General features: G+C 35.8%; 1 long non-coding RNA gene across 1 annotated transcript in view; it reads left to right on the top strand.

The window, feature by feature from the left end:
* The first annotated feature begins 766 nt into the window (after nt 1–766).
* Nucleotides 767–20,214, top strand: part of LOC150020733 (uncharacterized) — a 448,609-nt gene continuing 429,161 nt past the window's right edge. The window contains exon 1 of the long non-coding RNA XR_016509813.1: nt 767–1,043. This is a non-coding gene — a long non-coding RNA (uncharacterized LOC150020733). The remainder of the gene's footprint in view (nt 1,044–20,214) is intronic.

The raw sequence follows: 20,214 nt of genomic DNA, 5'->3' as shown, positions 1-20,214 counted from the left end.
ACAGTGCATATGAAAGACATATGTGCCTTCCAGTGTACAATAAATGAACCTGAACTGCTGTCAGGGGCTAGGAGGACAGTGTGGCCAATGCACCTATTGTGTCCCTGCTGCAGAAAGGAGCCCGCCGATTGGCCACTTTCTGCAGCACATAGCACGGGCTGGTTATAAAGGACTTGTCTAGGGGAGAGCCTGTAGGTACTCCATTGTCTGGTAAAGTTCATATGACTGCATTCTTTTTTTGCAAGAGGGGTGGAGGGGACGAGGGGAAGGAGGGGGTGTCAGCTCAACTGTAAAAGCTGCACAGATTTTTTTTCTTTCTCTCTCTGCCTCTCCATAGATCGTTTCTGTTTCAAGCCCTGTCTCATTTCGCATAGCTAAAAAAGAATGCTAATTAAGATCCCTTGTCTTAACCTGAAAATAATGACTCGGATATAATTAGAAATCTGGCGAGAGTTTAATACTCTGGTAGGGGACCAAAAACATCAGTTACGGTGCTTAAGAGGGAAATGAAGAATTATTTTTCTGTAATCAAGGTAAACATGGGAGAGGGGGAGTCCCCCCTATTTTTTAACCAATTTTAACCAATGGTGTTGTACTGCAGATGAGCGGATACTGTATTTCAAAAACTATTTCAGCTATCAAATTGAAAGGACACAAATCAGTAGCAATAGAAGCCTTCTTAATCCTCTTTAGGATGCAATTCAGATAAAAGAACTGCTTTTTTTTTATTTTTCTTTTTGTATGTGTGTGTGTTATAGATGGATCTGAGAATGCTGTCTGGGCTTGGTGCCAAGCGCTGGTATTTCACAGCAGCGACCGCCTCACAGACGAGCTGTGGGAAGCAGGAGGGAGACTCTCTCTTAGGGTGCCACTACTATGGAGACACAGCTGGGCTGAACAAGATTTGCTTCAAACGACAACAAGAGAGACAGAAAGTATCTGGTTCAACCGCTGCCCAAGCAGGCAGGCACCAGAAGAGCTAGCAGCCAATCCGGCCATGCTCGAAGCCAGCTCTGCAGCTCAGCCAATCAGTGACATCACTGGTGAGAAACTCATTTACATCATGCAGTAATGAACTTTGTTTAACATAGCCCCCCCCTTACCTGTTACCCCCCTCCCCATATTAGGTCCTTCCATTAATTATTCTGCTGGCATAATTTAAACCGCTATGCAAAAGTGTGCCTATATTCTCTCTGATAGCTTTTACCTTTCCCACCCCCTCCATTGGTGTCTGCTATCACTGAAAGTTATTCTGGGTATTTGTTCTGACCTTGTGAAATTATTTTTTTCTTTCTTAAAAAAAAATCTTAGAGAAAATTAAACCTTTGCTTATTTGCTCTGACCTCACTCCCGCTTTATGAATAGCATGCTTTCTGCAAGTTGGGATTCAGAATTAATTTTACAGGTGATAGAGAACAAGGCAGCGCATTGCCACGGAACATGCAGTTTTCCCAAGCAATCTGCGTCTTCGAGCTTTCTTTAATGTTTGCAGATGTTAGGCTGCAGTGGCCATTTTACATACAGCGTTCTATCAAAAAGCTGTGTATGTGTGTCTGTCACACAGAGGAAAGTTCACTCGTTATATTTTTTTCTTCACTGCTCTCAGCCAACATGTCATTTTATTAATGAATAGGACTGAGGTCATTTCTGAACAAACCTCTCTCTTCTTATCTCGGCACAATGCACCTGATTTGCATCCATTTGCTAGGAAAATTGAATACAAGAACCAGCTTGAAAAGAAATTAAGGGGCAAGCTTACATATTATTTCAGAATATATCACAGCAGTTTGTTTTTCAGAATGCGGAATATTTAACGTCTACCTTCGTGTTTCTATAGAAATGTCTGACCTCCATTCCTAGTGTAACACCTGCAGCAAATGTATTGGTTTGTTATATAAACAAAATAGATCCAATGACATAATTATGTTTATGAATAAGTTCATTTATCAACAGAAAACCTTTGGGAACACAGTTTTGTCTCGTCCATTTGTATTCAGCTTGTCAGAGATAAACTCGTTTGTTCTATAGATAACGGAAAAAGTCTGGAACATGTGGCATGTGGAGATTTTCAGGTTGCTTTAGAGAATCCCAAAGAGCGGAAACTGGGTCACACTTAAATGTGATTTCTCTTGTTACCTTTATGGCACATTGGCATTAAAGGGATAGAGTTTTCTAGCAGAGGTGGACTTTTATTGTCTTTTTTTTAGAGAGAATATTTTGAATATAATTATTTAAGAACATGGAAACTGAGAAACATTGACAAGGGTTTCATAACTGCATGACTCGTTGAAGAAGCTTAAAGAGTACAATGATAGGCAGAGACATTTTTAAAAGCATCTGAAGGATTTAGACACTAAACCATGGCCCTTTTAATTCATGAGGCATTCCATCATCCCAACATCAGTATTCAGGGGGCGACAGTCCTGAATCACTCATGAGCTCCCCTGCTGGAGATCCTGTAATTTGAATCATGTGTAATAATATATTATCCTACTGGGGGCCTTCTTTCAGTAGGAGAATGGTTTATACATTCTGCTATAAGAGAACTTTTGGCTCCTAGCCAACTCACAGCCATTACTCACATAGACAATCATGATGGTCTTCTTTAAGAAATAACATCTGTATGACCTCCTGAGCCAAAAATCTGCAGCCTCCCCCACATTCTGAATTACGATGTCTTAGAATTGGGAACACTTGACTAAACTAAAGTAGAAAAATGGAAGGCTTAGAGGCATGGATCACAATTTTATTGAGTATGCCCTGTGGCAAAAGTGCAAGCTCCCATTCCTTAGAAATGATGGAGAAGGGTGAGGAAGGGGGGCCTAAAATAGACCAAGGTGTGTTTGCTTGGTTTTTAGACACAAGCTGAAATGTAATGGGTTTTATGAAGACATAGTTGTCTGTGTGTTTTTCTCCAGACATCCTCACAAGATGCTACAAAGGGTGTGGCAACATGGTGGCATAAAGGAAGGGTGGCAGGCAGTGGCTGTGAGAGCAAAGAAGCTTTGTCTCGCCTCAGAGAGGAAGCAATGTGATAGGACCAGAACCCTCTGACCTGGGAGGGAAAAGTTCAAGGAATGGCTCTGATTCTGTCTCTTGTTCTGACATTAATCAAATCCCATCACTTCTCTCTGTTTTTCCTTATCTGCGAAAATTAAATACACTGTCAGCACAAGATATTCTCTCTGTGTAGAATACCTCCATCTTCTTTTTATTTAAACATCCAAAATTGTTTTCTTTTTGCTTCAAGAACCAGGTTCAGTGTGTCCCCTCTTCTATGAAATCTTTTCAAAGCCTCATGGCCAGATCCTCTCCCTGCATCATTCTCTTTGTGTCCCCACGACTGCCTGTGTGACTGTCAGTATTTACGTAAGGCCACCCACATGGGTGTGTGTCTTTGCCACTAGACTGAAAGCCCCTTGGGGACAGAGACCAGGTTGAATTTACCCACCACCTCTAATTCTACAAATAACAGATTGTGCTCTTAATATTTAAATTAATATTCTAATTAAGGAGTTATAAGTACATTGTAGGGGAGATTTACAAATTTCAGGAATTGCTATTCCTGTTGTTAACTCTTACCACTGAGTGCCAGTTGATGTCAGTTTCACTGCATTATTCTTCTTGTGCCTTTCATTTCACTGGCCCTTCATTATAAAGCTCAGCATAAATGGTGGCCTCATTAATTTTCTTAAATTACCAGTTGTAGGGAAATGTAAATCTCTTTATTTATCAGATATTGAATTAAGTCAACTTAGTCTGCTGTTTTAAAACTTAAATATAAATGAAATTGGTGTAGATTAATTGTAAAGCCACTAGGATAAGCAAATTATAGTATCAAGCCCTACTGTTAATGATATAGAAGACTTAATTACTTAGAAGAGATAAGGAATTAATGTTGGATCCCAAAATGCTCTGCAGAGCATAATCAATCAGGTGATACAGAACCTGTGTCTTACTCTCAGTGTTATAATTGAGATATATGTTTTTAATCTGCAAGCTAGTACACTAATCTTATAAGAGTGTACTTCTGAATGTTTTTTATATAATCTGATAACATAATGCTTAAATAGGGTTGATTTATGCTACTCATCTAATTAAGTTTATACTTTTGGCTACTGTACTACTGCGAAGTGGAAATTAATTTCTTTGCAAACAACTATACTCTTATTAATATGTTTGTGAATTGTTTTTAGATTTAAAAAATTGTATTTCTAACCATTTTCCCGGTACATGTTATGGGAAGGAAATGAAATAACAAGGTAATATAGACATCTCTTATACCTGGGAAAATAGAAATTTTAGTACTGGGCATCAGGTAGTCTGATGTTCATGTTTTATAAAAGTCTTAAAGACAGGAAAAGTAACTTGACTAAGAGAGTGTTCTGTCAAGTTCCCAAGACAGCTGAGACTGGTGTCCAGAATCCAGAGAGATTGGTTTAATATTCTTTCCACTCCACCTAATAATATTTTCTTTTAAAATGAGCCAGATAGGATTATATAGTTTTATAGTGTTAATATAAATTTCATCCATTTATGTAATCCAACGCTGTACGTAAAAATTTCTGCTTTATAGGTGAAAACAAGGAGACTGGAGCATAGTGGTGTGTATATGCCCCACTATCTTACAATAATGTAACCAACTACCAATAAATCATTATTTATATTAGTATTATTTAAAATAATTTTTTGTTTTGATGAAGAAAAAACAGAAACATGATATCTGAGTTCACTTTGCAGTAACTTTGAATTCAATTAACAGGAATATTGTATCCTAAATTACAGGATTAGTGAAGTAGGTTTGCCTGGGGCCAGTTTGAACTTTTTTTCTTTTTTTTACTCTTAACAAAAGTGTGGTGCTGTTATTGCTGATCTTTTTTTTTTTTTTTTCCTGCTCAAGTCTCTAGTTACCTCAATGATGGTATTTCCTTCTAGCCTAGTAATTAAAATAAAATTAGGAACTCTGTAAATACAAGGAGATGCGTTGTATCCACTTAGGGAACAAATGTTTCTGAAAGACAGTAAAAATCATAGAACTTTGTTCAGCTTCTTCTGTTCAGAAAATGGTATTTTGGAACTCAGAGGTGACTAAGTAAATGTGGACCATGTTAAACAAAGAAAAGGTTCCTTTACATCCTCATGTGACACATGGTATCTGAAAGCTATTTGCATCTGAATAACATTATTGCTTTCCTAAACTTATTAAAATAGTGATAAATGAGATAAGAGCAATAAAGCATTCCCTGTATGTTGACAGTTTTTAATATCGCTAGCATACTGTTTATATTACAAAATTAACTCTTGAATTAGGAAAGTGAGGGTAACTATTGGGACCTATGTTTGTACAATAAACTATGAGGTTTGTGATTAAGAATCACTTATTTGTAAGATGGCAAAGGGATAGATAAAAGTGACCTGAAATTTGCATTTCTAGTGTTTTTTTTCTATTTAACCCTTAAAACATGCTTAATTTCAAGAGCAATATTAAATATATCTCAGAGCTTAAGGGTATTTTCATGACATTGATGATGTGGTTTATCATTAGTGGACAAGGACATTGGCCTATAACTAGCTGCTGACTCACGTAGAGGAAGAAAAGGATGTGATTGATCACTAGTATTTTCTCAGATAAGTTATATACCATTGGTACCCTGTGCCCTCTGTAGGCATTATTTCACTTAAATGAGTTTAATTCACTTAATATCTTTTAAAGCAAAAATTATTTGGTATTATTATTATCTTCTTTTTTACAGATGAGGAAGGCTAAGCAACTGGTTAGTACTGTGACTAAAAAGCAACAAAAGTAGGATTCAAACCAAAGAGTCTGACTTGAAAGCCCATATTCTTAATAACTAACTGTGCCCCAACTGAATAATCAGTACATGTGAGTTTGCTGTTTGGTTGTAGAAACAGAATGTTTTCTCATATATTATACCCAGAAATATTTTATCTATTTCTATCACCTTTTTAGATGCGCACGTATATTTTTACCTCAGTGTTTTATAAATCAGTTTGAAAGCTACTGACCTAACTATAACAATAAGATTGATATTTTTATTATAGTTTCATATTCATGCACCAATTCATATCACTTAAAGTAATACATTCAAAATCAATTTCAAAACAGTAAAATACCAGCTGAATGTAAGGTCATGATATTATTAAAATGCCTTTATAAGTCTGAATTACTAAAAATGATTATTAGACTAAATGTTTCCATTTACTGTTTCCTCTAGATACATTACTGATTAATTATGTCATCTATTTTATGAGGAAATTAATGCTTATTGATTTGACAATTGCAGAGTGTCACTTATAAGTCTCACTAGATCCTCACTGTACAGACATTTAAGGTACCTCGGCTTTCCCAGTTCTGTTTACACATCTCCTGTCTACATCCACTGCAATCCATGACATGCTAAAAGAGAAAAATCTTCCAGCTACTGACTATGAACTAATACCTCCTATGCCTAATGACATAGTTTCTAACTTTTATCAGGACTAAGGGAGATAGTCAATTTTTTTTTTCATTTAACAGAATCAGTTTAATTTTGCAAAGGTAAAGGAGAAAACAGAAGTGTTGATAACTTCTATTCTTTCCGTATGAATCACTGTCCAATTTCTGCCTCAATTTTAGCACAATTTCTTTCTCAAGCATGTCATGTTACTTATTGTATGCCAGAAACTGTGCAGACAATAAACCTAGCCTCTTCAACTTTAAATTCAACATTGTTATTGATGTTCACTATGGAAATACTACAGATCTATATATATATATATATTAGTATGTAATTAAAGTGATTAATTTTATTGCATAACTTATGGCCTCATCTCCTCAAAAAACCTAGGAAAGCAATAGTTTTGAGCCCTCTGACTCTCATTTGCATTCACACCCCTTTGTTTGTGGTTCTCCTATAGTTCTGATACCTAGAATTCACAACAATGTTCCTTGGAAGGGCTAATGAATGCAGGCCACATCAGGACTATCTCTGCTCTGAAGACAGTAGGCCCATTGATGTGGTCTGAAGCCTCATTAACAGTTTTCAGGGTCACACTGTAATTTCGCCTGTGCTCGACATTATCCTCCTCTGCAGCCACAACTTGATAATTATTTTTATTTTCCTCCCAAGATTTCTTTCCTTTTGTGTTACTCGCATTTTTCTATTTCTGGGCAAGAGTGAAGGTCAACATAGCAGTTTCTCCCATTGCTGTCTGAGCCTGCTGAGGAAGGTGCATCACTAGTAAAGTACTTAAGGTGTTTATTTTCAGAATGTTTATTTTTACACAATGAAAACCAGAGCTAATAGCCAGGAAAACTATGTCAATTATTACTTAATGATCACTTAACTCTTTGGGGAAGTATAGAAGTGGTTAGGAACACAGGAATCTCTGGCTAAATGCCTGCTTCTGAATCTAGACTCCATTGCTCGCTAGACACATGATCTTGGATAAGTTTTGTAATTTCTTTGTGCCTTGTTTTCTCATCTGCATAACGGTAACTACCTTAGGGGATTGTGAGGATTCTGTGCGTTTTTACAAAGGATGGTGGTATAAAGATAGTATAAATTTATGAGTTTTTTTATTCAAAGGGTAGAATGTAGTTGGGGAGTGTGAGTATGTTGTTGGAGAATGGAGTTGGAGCCTGTGTATGTGTGTGTGTGTGTTTAAATAAATATTAATATGATGAAGTTCAGTAACAGAGATGTGTTCATACTTGAGTAAATATTTTCTTTTTTGATTCTACTCCACCTCTTCACTTTTTTCTTTTATTTGTACAATTTATCAAAGTATTGTAATGATTCAACTATCCGTTTTATCTCATCAGATACTGGTTTTGTTTTTAAAAACTTTAAATACTGTATAGTCTTCTTTTAATTGTATCTATAATTTTATAATTATGAGCAACTAAGAATATTTAATTAATTGATTATACTTTTTACTTCTTACTGGTTGAATGTATCAGCAAAAACTATGTCCTGAGACATTTGTAAAAATGCATGAAAGCACAGATTTTGCTTTTTTCAAAGCTATGAAGTAGAGCTAATACTTTTGACCAAGATACCCTAGAATGACCTAATCAGTGGCATGCAGCACAGAAAGTTAACCCACAATCCAAATGTCTAATGCACATGAATCAGATGATTGATACAAATAGGACTTTCCTATAGCACTCATGGTCAGGAAGAAAAACAATAGATTCTAATCAGAAGTCCCAGGGTAAGAACCCCGTGGACCTTCTCTCAGCATCACTTTTCTTGCTATAAAATAGGAATAGTTATAATAGCAATAAGAGCAACATGATTTCAATAAAATGCAGCCTCTGAGACACCCTCTCGCATATATGTCCCATAGACTAGAGAATAAGATTGCTTTTATTTACATTTTGAATCAACAATCCCCCTCCCCCATTACTTGACTGATCTGAGATCATTGTGAATGCCAGTTAATTCAGTCAGACTGTTATCTTAACCTGGAACTGACTGAGACTAAAGATTTTTGCATTTAAAAAAAGGATGCAATGATCCCCTTCTACCATATTTGTGTAGAGAAGAGAATCAGAAAGAGTTTTCCCTAATGGAGGCAGAGGAAAGTTCAAAGGCATGCATATCTTTAGGTACAACAATTGTCAGATATGTCATCAGGGTGAAGAAATAATATGCTATAAGCAGCATCGCATATGAACTCCTATGTGCCAATTTTATGATGTTTTATAATTTCATCTCATCTATTAAGTCTTGTTACTACTTCCTTCAAGCTCAATTTAAGTTTTTCTTCATGGTGTCAGTAAATAAGGATGGTGATTAAATAAATTTTGTCATGATATCTTGAGGTATAGTTATTGATTAAACTATGTGTATAAGAAAAGCAAAGAAGTTACACAGTGTGTTTGGGTATTTTGCAGTAATGTTGTCTTTTCATAAATCCTTGCTCCATCTTAGCCTTTTAAATAGTTATTAGCTAATATATTAAACACCACAATAATAGTCTTGGGTGTCAGTGTTATTGTGTGTTAGAATGTAGATAGAATTTTATTAAACTTAATTATTTTTATCTCTTCTATTTTATCAATGATTTTCTAGAATTGACTGGCTGGATTATTACCAGCGTAGAAACATATCCTTTTATTAGGTTTAGACTTTTTTAGCATGGAGTCTGTTAAAGAAACCATACTCCTTGTTTCATCAGGGATACTTCTAGTTAAAGTTCAACATACCAGGGTAATTATTGAGGGCACCCACTTTCATTTTCTAAATAGGTCACTATTGAAAATAAAAGTAGGTATTCTCAATAATTATAAGTTATGTGGCCACTTTGTAATAAAGTTGATATCTGCTTTTTTTGATAAAATTGTGTTTTTAAAATTCTGATCTGTTTTCAAGAGGTTATTTGTACTTTGCAGATTATGCAAACTGCGTTTTGGTTTTAAAATTTGATTGTAATAATGCTAGATAATTTTGTTGACATGTGTTAGACACTCAATGAGTAATTGCTGAATTAAACTCTTTCAATTGAACCACAGATTTCACTAGTACTCTGGTTTACATTAATAGTATGAAAAAATCCAGGCCATTAATCCTTTTGACAAATACTGGTTAAGCGCTATGTGTGTGCCAATCCGCTGCAAAGACACACCAGTAAAGAAAATAGACAAAGTCCCATGGTCTCATGCTTTTGTTCTAGAGGTCCTTTATAGGGTAATAAAATATATTTACTAAATTATACTGATAATATTTTGTTCTCTTACACAAGTTGCTTCGACAAAAGGAAGGCTTCCTTTAAAACCCAACCTGTTCTTAATGGGGGCTGCTCAATGATGTAAGCTAACTTTATACCTCGAATTCCTACTGGGTACCTTCTTGTTTTTCTCTCATTCAGTAGATTACCTGACATCTTAAGCCCTCCTAGAATTGACAGTGTCAGTTGCCTATAATTTTTTAAGAGATTTTATTTATTTATTTTTAGAGAGAGGGGGAGGGTAGGAGAAAGAGAGGGAGAGAAACATCAGTGGGTGGTTGCCTCTTGCATGGCCCCATCTGGGGACCCAGCCCACAACCCAGGCATGTGCCCTGACAGGAAATCAAACTGGCAACCCTTTTGTTTGCAGGCCAGCACTGAATCCACTGAGCCAAACCAGCCAGAGCAGGCCCATGGTTTTTATGTTACCGTTTAATAAAAAAGCACAGAAAAACTGAATTCCTAGTAATAGTCTTAATATCTTCTGTGTTCTAGCTGACATGTATATGTACCTAAACCACTTCATTTGTCTTTAAAAACATATTTTTCCTTATTGAGAAGCACAGATTCTTGTCATTTTCCACCAATATATATATATAATTCACCTTTTAAATGCATTCTGGATCTTTTGAAATAATTTATCTTCAGAGAAAGAAACTTCTCTGTTACTTGGTTCTGCATAGAGCCCATGACTATTTTAAAATCTCATTGACTAATGGGCATAAAATAAATCATTGACAATTTATATATCAAAGTATACTTATTCAAAATGAGAATAATAGTGTCATAAAATCAGAACTACTTAGCATTTGAAATGAACTAAGATTATCTAGTTTAATTTTATTTTTCAAATGTGCACAGAAGTATGGAAAAGAAATGGTATTTGACTAGCCCCAGGTCACAGAATAGTTTATGGCAATCTCAGAAATAAAACCAAGATTTTAAAAAAATTTTACTTTGTAAAAAATATTCTAATTATAACTGTAATTTTTTGAAAAACTTAATCAAGATAAATAAAAAAATTAAAGTGTCTAGTTAACTTACTCTATATAAGTACCATAGTTACAAAACTTTATTTACACACTATATACATATATATCCTTTAAATAATATTGAACTTTAACTCAATAAAGACTTTATATCTTGCTTTTAACACTAAAAGAGATATTATGTATTATCTTATGAGGGATATGTACACTTAGGTTAAAAATAAAGAGGAAGTAGCTTATAGAATAATATATAAAAAAACCTGGATTTTTAATTTAAATTTTAATGAGATGATATAGATGTGCAAGCAAACATGAATACTTCAATGTCATTTGTTAGAAATATTGACATGATGGCAAATTTAAGTGAGATATATCAAAATGACAATGCTGTTATAGATATGGCCACCTTGTCTTGCTCCTAGAGAGTGGTATTCTGGATTATATTTTCTCTTAAATCCTCGAGGAACTTGCTCCATTAATGATCCTTCTTTCTTCTAGATCACTGTCTCCCTTTCAACCAAGTGATTCCTCCCAGTGCTCAAAAGTCTTAAACTTTCACCCATCATAAACAAACAGATAAACAAAACAATAACAACCGCCTTCTATACATTGTTATTCTCTATTTTTCACTTGTCCATCCTATTGCTAAATGGGCAGTCAGGAGAGCTGGCAAAACACTCCAACTAACTTGAGACTAGTGGTGTAACTTCCTGACCCCCAGCGGAATTGATAGTTTTATGTTTTATAAAACATGAAATAATTTTTAAGTGATGGTTTTATTAACTGATTCTGATGCCTCTTTTACCTTTAAAATTAAATGAATCTGAGAGAGAAGAGAGAAAACACCCGCTGCCCAGAAGCTACTTTGTTATTTTTAGGGCATACTAGACTAAATGTGTACTTGACATAGTATAACTATAATTTATAGCCATAATCTCATTTCCATTTATTTATTTTGAGATTCTGTCCTCATTCAGGATTTTGATGGTACAAGGGAGGTAGGAAAGCCAAGCTATTTTACATGAGTTTAAAGGAAATAATCTATTTTTAAATAAAATAATCTCAAACCCCAAATTTGAATAAAAATAGGAATCAAAAGAGTTCTGCTACTTGTGTCCCTAGTCATTTGTGTGACATTAAAAATTTAATGTTTATTGGTATATTGGTTTACACAGTGATGGACATAAAACCAAATAAGATTTTTCAATATTATTTTTGCTCTATAGAAATGGGATCCTTTCTTCAAATAAAATCAGGTCAGAAGCCCAAAATATTAAATAAACTCTAACCAATGTGGCTGGATTATGGATGGGACCTCAGAGTCAACCCCTCCTGCACTTCATGACACTGAAGCCACTGGAGTAAATAATAACTTAGAATCCCTATAATTTGAAATAAGACTTATTTTGTTTGCACTTTTGTTTTTATAAGTAGCTAATAGTTAAATATAAATTAAACCTCCACTAGATGGCAGTAGATCAAATCTTTGTTAGAGTAGTTTCAGTAGACATTCATGAGTCCAGTAGTCAAGTACATAATTGGATTACTTGCAAAACTTTCAGAAGAATTCCATTTTCTCATATTTTAAACTTTAAAATTACTTTTCAACCCCTCAATTTACTCTCACTTGGTGTCCTCTTTTGAAGATATTGTGAAATTATTGGTTACTCCTTACACAGTCTTTATGATGCCTGGCAAAATATTATTGGCTCTGGTCATGGAAATTGTTTAAAATTTAATAATGTTCCCATAATTATATTTACACAAGCATATAAATTTATTAATAATACCCTTTATATTTTCCACCTTTACTTGGAGCCTAATCTTTAACCCAATAGTGATGGTGATGGTGACCTGGTTATTCATCTTCCCCTCTCCTTCCCCTACCCCCTTCAAAACACTGGAATTCCAAGTTCAATGCTAGTGTGCATTGTGTTGTGTAGGACACTCTCATATTATATTGGTGATGGGAGTTCAGGATAAGGGTAGCCAGGGAAGGAAGGAAGCTCAGGAAGCTGCTCTTGCGTCTCCAAGGTTGAGTGTATTTAGCCTCATGGATTCAGCAGGTTTTCCAAGACCAACAGTTCCAGTTGCCTCATGTCAACACCAAGTCCCCCAGAAGTTGCCCCCTGCTCCCCTCTCCTCTTTTTTAGCATCATTATTCGTATTCCCCAGGAGAGAAGAACTGGTAGAATGAATCTGTTGTAAACTTACAGAGATCACCCTTGGTGGAGAAGTCTCTGTTTTTTGGTTTTTTTTTTTTTTCCAGCAGTTTGGTTCTTATTGGAGGCAATTTATACACAAAAAGGTCAAGGTAAAAGATCAAAGTTTTTTCCTGTTTTCCAGATGAAATTAATAATAGCTCCCCATTTTAATCTCAGAATTTTCCCAGTCAGGATAATAAATTATGTAATTACCTGTATACACAGTTATCTTTGCCTTAAGCACTCATTCCTGCTCTTCAGGCCTGGGTCAGGATTTAGCTAATTCAAAAAGAACTGCCTCAGGCTACTTTTTTTAGGACTGCCAATTATGTAGTCCATAGAATAAAAGAAGAGAGAATTGAAAGATGAAAGCTAACTTCAAATTCAAGTTTCTACCTCATTAATTCAATTTTTTCTACTGGATACAGTCTTTTTCTAACACATTTTGGAAAGGAGAATATGATTTTCACCAATAAGGATATATTGTAAAGCTAGAAAAGAATTAAAGCACCTAGCCTGTATTACATTATAAATAGAAGAGAAAGTTCCAAAATTAGAGCTCCAAAGATGGTTAGTTCACAATCTCTCATGCATACATGGTAGATTGAGGTTTTTTTTTAAAAACTATCACTCAATAATAATTCACATCACCACTAGATGTATGGGAAGTAGTTATCATTCCATCTAGTCATTACCCAAAATTCTCTTACATCATTATATCTATAGATCTTTAATCTTTTCCCACATTAGTACTCTATCATATTAATTGAATATAATTAGTAAATTATAAATTACAAAACCTTTTTTTTTTTTGGCTCTCAGAACAGGTTTATAATTAAACTTTTTTTAAAGAACACCAAGTAACAATTTTATTCACAAATTTTAAAAAAACTATTACAAAATTATTTGTTTAAAAAAGAAAATTAATTTACAAATTTACAAATTCCAGAGTGTAAAGCAGTAATGATAAAATCTAAGTTGATCCAAGCTCACTTCCTTTAAGCATGATGGGTTATTTTTCTTTTTAATTATTTTTACTAGCACCGACAACAGTAACTTAGCTTACAACAACGTTAACACTTCATCTAAATTAGAAACATCTATATTTGAAAAAATATATTCCATATACACAATATTAGAATGACCCCCATGACTGGGAGTATAAAGAACAAATATTAAGGGGTTGAAATGTTTCACCAGAAGAGACTGAGAGGTACTGTGTTCAAAATGTGAAGAAGTTTTTTTCCTTCCACAGAAGTTTGTGATGAGACTTCTGCCTGCATCCTTGTAGAACACCCAGAAGACAGATGAAATTATAGCTTGAGACATTTTGTTTAGAATAATCTCATGGATCTTTGTTTCCCTGCTGTTAGAGAGGGCTCCTACAGACATTCGTGCAAAGCTTTTTCTCTGCAAATCTTTTACATCATTCATGGTGCTTTGTACCTCATCCTGCTGAGCTGGAGGGCACCTGGCATAATGGCCTCGCAACTGTTATTGTATTACTTCCCGCAGGTACAGGATGGAAATACCACTTCTTTGGCTGAAAACTTCCTTTGGCTTTCTGAAAGATAAGCTTCTGTTCACCAAATCCCATTTCATGTTCTTCCCCTCGAATACGAAAAAAAAAAAAGAAAGTACATTTCTTAGCCCCTAAAAATGAGGTGGCATCATATGACTAGTGTTCATCAATGAGTGTGGTCAGAAGCCTTCAGAGTCATTTCCACGGAGAACCTGGAGGAGCCAGTGTGCTCACTCTGCTTGTGCTCTGGTCGCATAGGGGCTGGGACCGTGTGTTCAGAGGGCAGCGCCCTTCAAGCAGCCCTGGATCCCCCAGACTGCTTCCAAAAGAGCTATACGGAAGTGAAGTTGACGGAGGTGAAGTATTCTAAGTATTAGGTGAAGAAAAAAAAAATACTTTAATGTCATATATCACTGAATTTTCAGGCTTCATTTGCTCTCCTAGTGTAACCTGACCCTTTTTGACTAACATTGGGAATATACGAAGTTTGTGTGTGTGTGTATATTTTAATTTTATTTTCCTGACTTACCTTAGTCCTTGCCATGAATAAGATTCTTTCAAGCAAGTGTTGAGTGAGAGGTCATCATTTCAAAGTACAAAAGATGTGAAATTAGACTATCAAACAAATCATTTTTACTTTGACCAAAATGTGGAAAATTATTCAGAACCTGTAGGATTAGTTTAGCCACCAAATATAATCTGTGAGAAGAATTTTTATAAGAAGAGAAGGAAAAAGTCTGTGATATTTTATAGTTTATTTAAAATATCAATTTAGGGGACTTCCGGCCAAGATGGAGGCTTAGACGGACGCACTAGGTCTCCCTCTACAACTAGAGAGGAATACAACTACTTCAAAACAAAGGATAACTAGAAATTCCAGAAAATAAAACTACACGGAAGCCCAACGTATGAAGTTATAAACCAGCGGCGCTCTTTGGGCAGGTAGGACGAGAGAAAGGGGGCGGAGCTGTTTGTGGTCGCACCTGGGACAGCGGCAGGGAGAACAACCCTGGCTGCAGTCGAACCCCCGGCAGCTCGTGACCCCAATGCTGGGGAAAGCAGCCACCACATCGCCTTGAACGGTGAGGCCCAGGGGGGTGGGAGGATGGATCTCGGTCTCCTAGCTGAATAACTGTGTGAATCCATCTTGGACCCCCGCCCCCAAAGAAAGCGCCACAGGGCTGCGAAATAGGTCGCGGACAGGCGCCGGTCGCTGGATTGTGACGCGTACACAGGCACTGCCCCCTACAGCCGGCCCAAGAAAACAAAACGCATCTGTCAAAATGAGGCAGACAACTATAGAAATCCCGGTGGCACAGCTCACCAGGCAACAGATGGAGAACCTGACAGATGAACAGATAAGAAACCTGTCAGATGATCAGTTCTGGGCCATTGTTATCAGGTGGCTTACAGAATTCACAAAAGATCTGGAAAAAGATGAGAAAGAAGCGAAAAACACTCGTAACGAAAGGAACAAAACCACATACGAGACAGACGGTGAGGAAAAAAAATCCAGAGTTCATTTCAACAAACCGGAATATGGAGAAGGAACAAGCAGTCAACCAATGCAGCGAGAGGAAATGGGAAGCAACGATGAGAGGATCAGAAACCTCTGGGACAGCTATAAAAGGCCCAACATAAGAATCATTGGTTTGCCAGAGAGCGAGGAAGATGAACTAGAACTTGAAAAATTGAGTGAAAATATAATAAAGGAGAACTTCCCAGACTTGGGGAGGGAAATGGACTTGCAGGTCCAGGAAGCAAGGAGAGTTCCAAAAAAACTGGACCCAGGGAGAACCACTCCAAGACACACTATAATCAAAATGTCAAAAATTAAAGATAAAGAGAGAATCTTAAAAGCAGCAAGAGAGAAGAAGAGAATTATGTACAAAGGGGTCCCAATTAGACTATCAGCTGACTTCTCAAGGGAGACCCTGCAGACAAGAAGGGACTGGCAAGAAATATTCAAAGTAATGAAAATCCAAAACCTACAACCACGAATACTCTATCCAGCGAAATTGTCATTCAGAGTAGAGGGACAGAGAAAGTGTTTCCAGGACAAAATAAAACCGAAAGAGTTCATTAGATCCAAACCACTGTTGTATGAGATGTTAAAGGGACTGGTTTAGAAAAAGGAGGATCAAGACAATGAAATCTAAAATGAAAACTGCATCACAAGAAACAACAGAAGCTAGGGAATTGAAACAAAGGCAAACTAAACAGGCAACGAGACTGGAAAGAGAGCTATGGGTACGGGGAACATGTTGGGGGGAGGTCAACGGGGAGGGGAAATGGGGAGAGGGAGGGAGATGATATAGGCATTAAGGATCATGGTAGGAGGGAATGGAATAGACAGAGAGAGGTTGAGAAGAACTGTATGCACAACTAATGGACATGATCTAAAAGGGGGGGACAACTGGAGGGAGGGGGGCCACCGGGTGGAGGGGAGCAGAGGGAAGGGAAATTGGCACAAATGTAATATTATAATCAATAAAACACATTAAAAAAATTCCTCAAAGATAAAATAGGAGATTTTAAAATGTAACTTTATATTGAAATAAAATTGCCATTGAAAAACCAGAAAAAAAATAAAATAAAATATCAATTTATAATTTTATAGCTTTCAGTTTTTATTTGCGAAGTAATAAATAGCATTGTAGAACTAAAGAATCATAGTTTAGTTCCTATTCCACCTAAACTCTTTCAGCATAAACAGTCACTTTACAGATGTGACAACTGTATCCTGACTCACTTGGGGCAGTCTCACTTTATGTCTTTTGTCTGGTAATTCACAACAAAGTCGCTTTTTTTCAAAATCATGCTGATTGGAGGATATATTATATCATATGTTGGGGGTGGGAGGAGACTGATGAGTGATAGTTTGGAAAACATGTACTTGGTACAGCTGAATTTGCTTCTTTCTCAGTTCTGTGGAACATATCACTACATGAAAATATCAGGTGAAGATGTAGATGCCAGCCCACAGAAGATTTTAAATCCATAAATAAGCTAAAGCAAAGTGATTAGTAACTATAAAATAAAAAATTTGTAAGTATTTGGGGATTGACTTAGACCCATAATCATTGTGTATGTAAAACATTGCATCAAATAAGAAAATGTGGTCTCATTTCTAGTAACTAACTTCCCATGGAGTTTCAGAACATAGCTTTATTTTTTTTTCATTTGGCTATAAACAATAGTTCTTAAATGAAGTTTTCATTATTAGTAGTAGTGTTATTTTATCTTTATTATGGAAAGATTTGGAGATACCAAAAGAAAGTCATAGTATTTTGAAACATCATGAAGCTCTTTGCTTAGTCCAAACTACCATCAACCATTGGCCATTTCTATCTACAGCCCCATCTAGTCTTTTTCTCCTATATTATTTCATTGTCAATCCAGACATACATTATTTTATCATTATACAGTTCAGCATTTATCTCCAAATAAGCACTCTTTGATAAGTGTGGAATTGTGTGGTTTTTCCTATAATAATATATGCTTAACAAATATTTGTCAAAATGGGTTTGAGTTGAAGTTTAACATGTGGGCATTTAGCCACATTAAATAGGTACTGTCTCTTGGACTAACACTCGTCTCCCCATTTCACCTCTATCACAATAAACTACCTTTAAACACTCAGAAAATAAACTTTAAATTTCCCTTTAGACAATGGAGAAGTATAAGCATGCACTGCAGCCCAGAGATCAAGGAGCCGTGAAGATGTGTTCTGCAGCTGTCTCTCTTTGAAGTCCTCTCCTCTGACACTTGAGATAACAGTGAAACCCAGGTTTCCAGGGAACTCAGAGGCTGGTCTTCAGAGAAGAGCAAGATACCTTAGGTTGACAGGTTATCTTCAAGACATGTAATCCTAATAAATGGAATTTATGTAGTAAATGTTAGAAAGATTAAAAAATGAATTTTATTGGTCTGTTTATTGAGACTAGGGAGAAGCAGTATGTTATAAATGAATCACATTTTCTTTGTGCTAAAATTAGTCCCATATAATCTTTTAATATACTTAGCAGGATTTTCAGAAAAGGAAAATTATTCCCTTTCTGTTTCATACCTCAACATATAATTAAATAGTATCTCTGGTCTATTTAAAAAGAGAAAGCAAACCAAGTTTTTAAAAAAAATATGTAATTGAAAGAAAAAAATTAAATATTTAGTATAGATTATAATTTTAGAAAAATTAGAGAAATTTGGTGGGTTGCATGGTTATTTATACATTATACCAACTTCATTGGATTTATATATACACTTTTGTTTTTATGTAAATGCTACAAAATGATTAAGAAGACAGAACTAGTACTGCTATGGGGGGCATTAGAAATAGGGTTTATTTTAATTGTCTTATTCGCTTTCTTTGTTTGCTTCTTGTATCCATGGCATGTAGGTGACAATTAATTTATGCATTGGATTCATATTCTGATGCAGCTGTAAGCAACATGTTAGAGGGAATACATCTCTTTCTTCCACTCAGACCTCTGAGCTCTTTCTGTCCAAGCCATTAAGATAGAAAAGATAAACCAGTTTTAAAGTGAAGCCCACAAACCACCCCATACTTCCCCAACCCAGGCACTCAGTTCAGCCAAACCATTGAGTCTCAGGAGGCAGCGATGAAGACAGGATTAAATGAGATACAGATAATCACTCAGGTAATGAAATCATAGGCTTATGCCCTTTGAAAACAGAAAACACATATTAATTTATGCAACATAACCCACAAACCAGTCTCTAGATCTGTGAGACTGTCTTATCAGGAAGACATCCAGTTGCAAGGCATTTGACATTCTTCTTGCCTGTAAATTAAACATCTTTGATAATACCACAAACATAGTTTAACTTTCAAATGAAAACAAATTTTAAATGAAAAGAAACTTTAAACATGGTTAGCTGCACTACTTTATAGTCTACCACTGAGCATTGTGATTTTCCTTGAATCACGACTTTTCTCCTTAAGATTACCCTCCTTGTTATTAAAGGGACTGCATTAAGTCCAGTTTTAATTTATCCTCTTTGTTTGCATAAACACTACCAGAGCAGCAAATAATTACATATGGTCTGTAAGTCTTCTTTGCTGGAACTTACACAAGGAACCTTTAGTGTGACCTTCAGCTTGCCCTTCAGGGCACAGAAGCTGAGCCACATACCTGCCATTCAACCTTGCCTGTAAACACCTGTCTTTTCCAAGTCCTTCAGGTTTTCCATTGTGCCTTAAGGTTCCTTCTAGCCATCTCTCAGGAAAGCAACCTTCATTCCTTCCCTGGAAACATTGCCATGAACCACACAACCAACCAAGTTACCAGGCCTTTTTTCTCATGGGCTTTTATTACCTTTGAAAGTCAATCCCAGTTCCTCGGAGCTTTTTGGTAACAACCAGAGCCCAGGCATGCCTCCTTTAGGCATGACATTCCGTTCAAAGTCTTGGTTAACAAAACACCTATTAAAAACTGGTCTTATTAGTTTTATGCAAATAAATTTATGTCATTACTTACTTCTTCAGAATGCCAAATTCTGAAGGGATTAGGTAGGTAGAAAAATATACAGTGTGAAGGATAATCCTTGTCCTTTCAATATTCACTAAAATTGCATTTCCATACTTTACATTTTCTTTTGTTCACTTTCCTACATGTGAATTTTTGGGGGGATGGGGTTTGCTGACTCATTTATTTATTTATTTTGCTTTCTTTTTTTTTTCCACTAAAAATTTTTGTTTGTTTTTCTATTACAGTTGTCCTACTTTTTTCCTCATCGCTCC

This window comes from Furipterus horrens, unplaced genomic scaffold (genome assembly GCF_987537825.1).
Source record: "Furipterus horrens unplaced genomic scaffold, mFurHor1.1.pri manual_scaffold_1, whole genome shotgun sequence".
NCBI lineage: Eukaryota > Metazoa > Chordata > Mammalia > Chiroptera > Furipteridae > Furipterus > Furipterus horrens.
The sequence above is the reverse complement of the archived record's forward strand: the minus strand, read 5'-3'. Positions and strand labels throughout refer to the sequence as shown.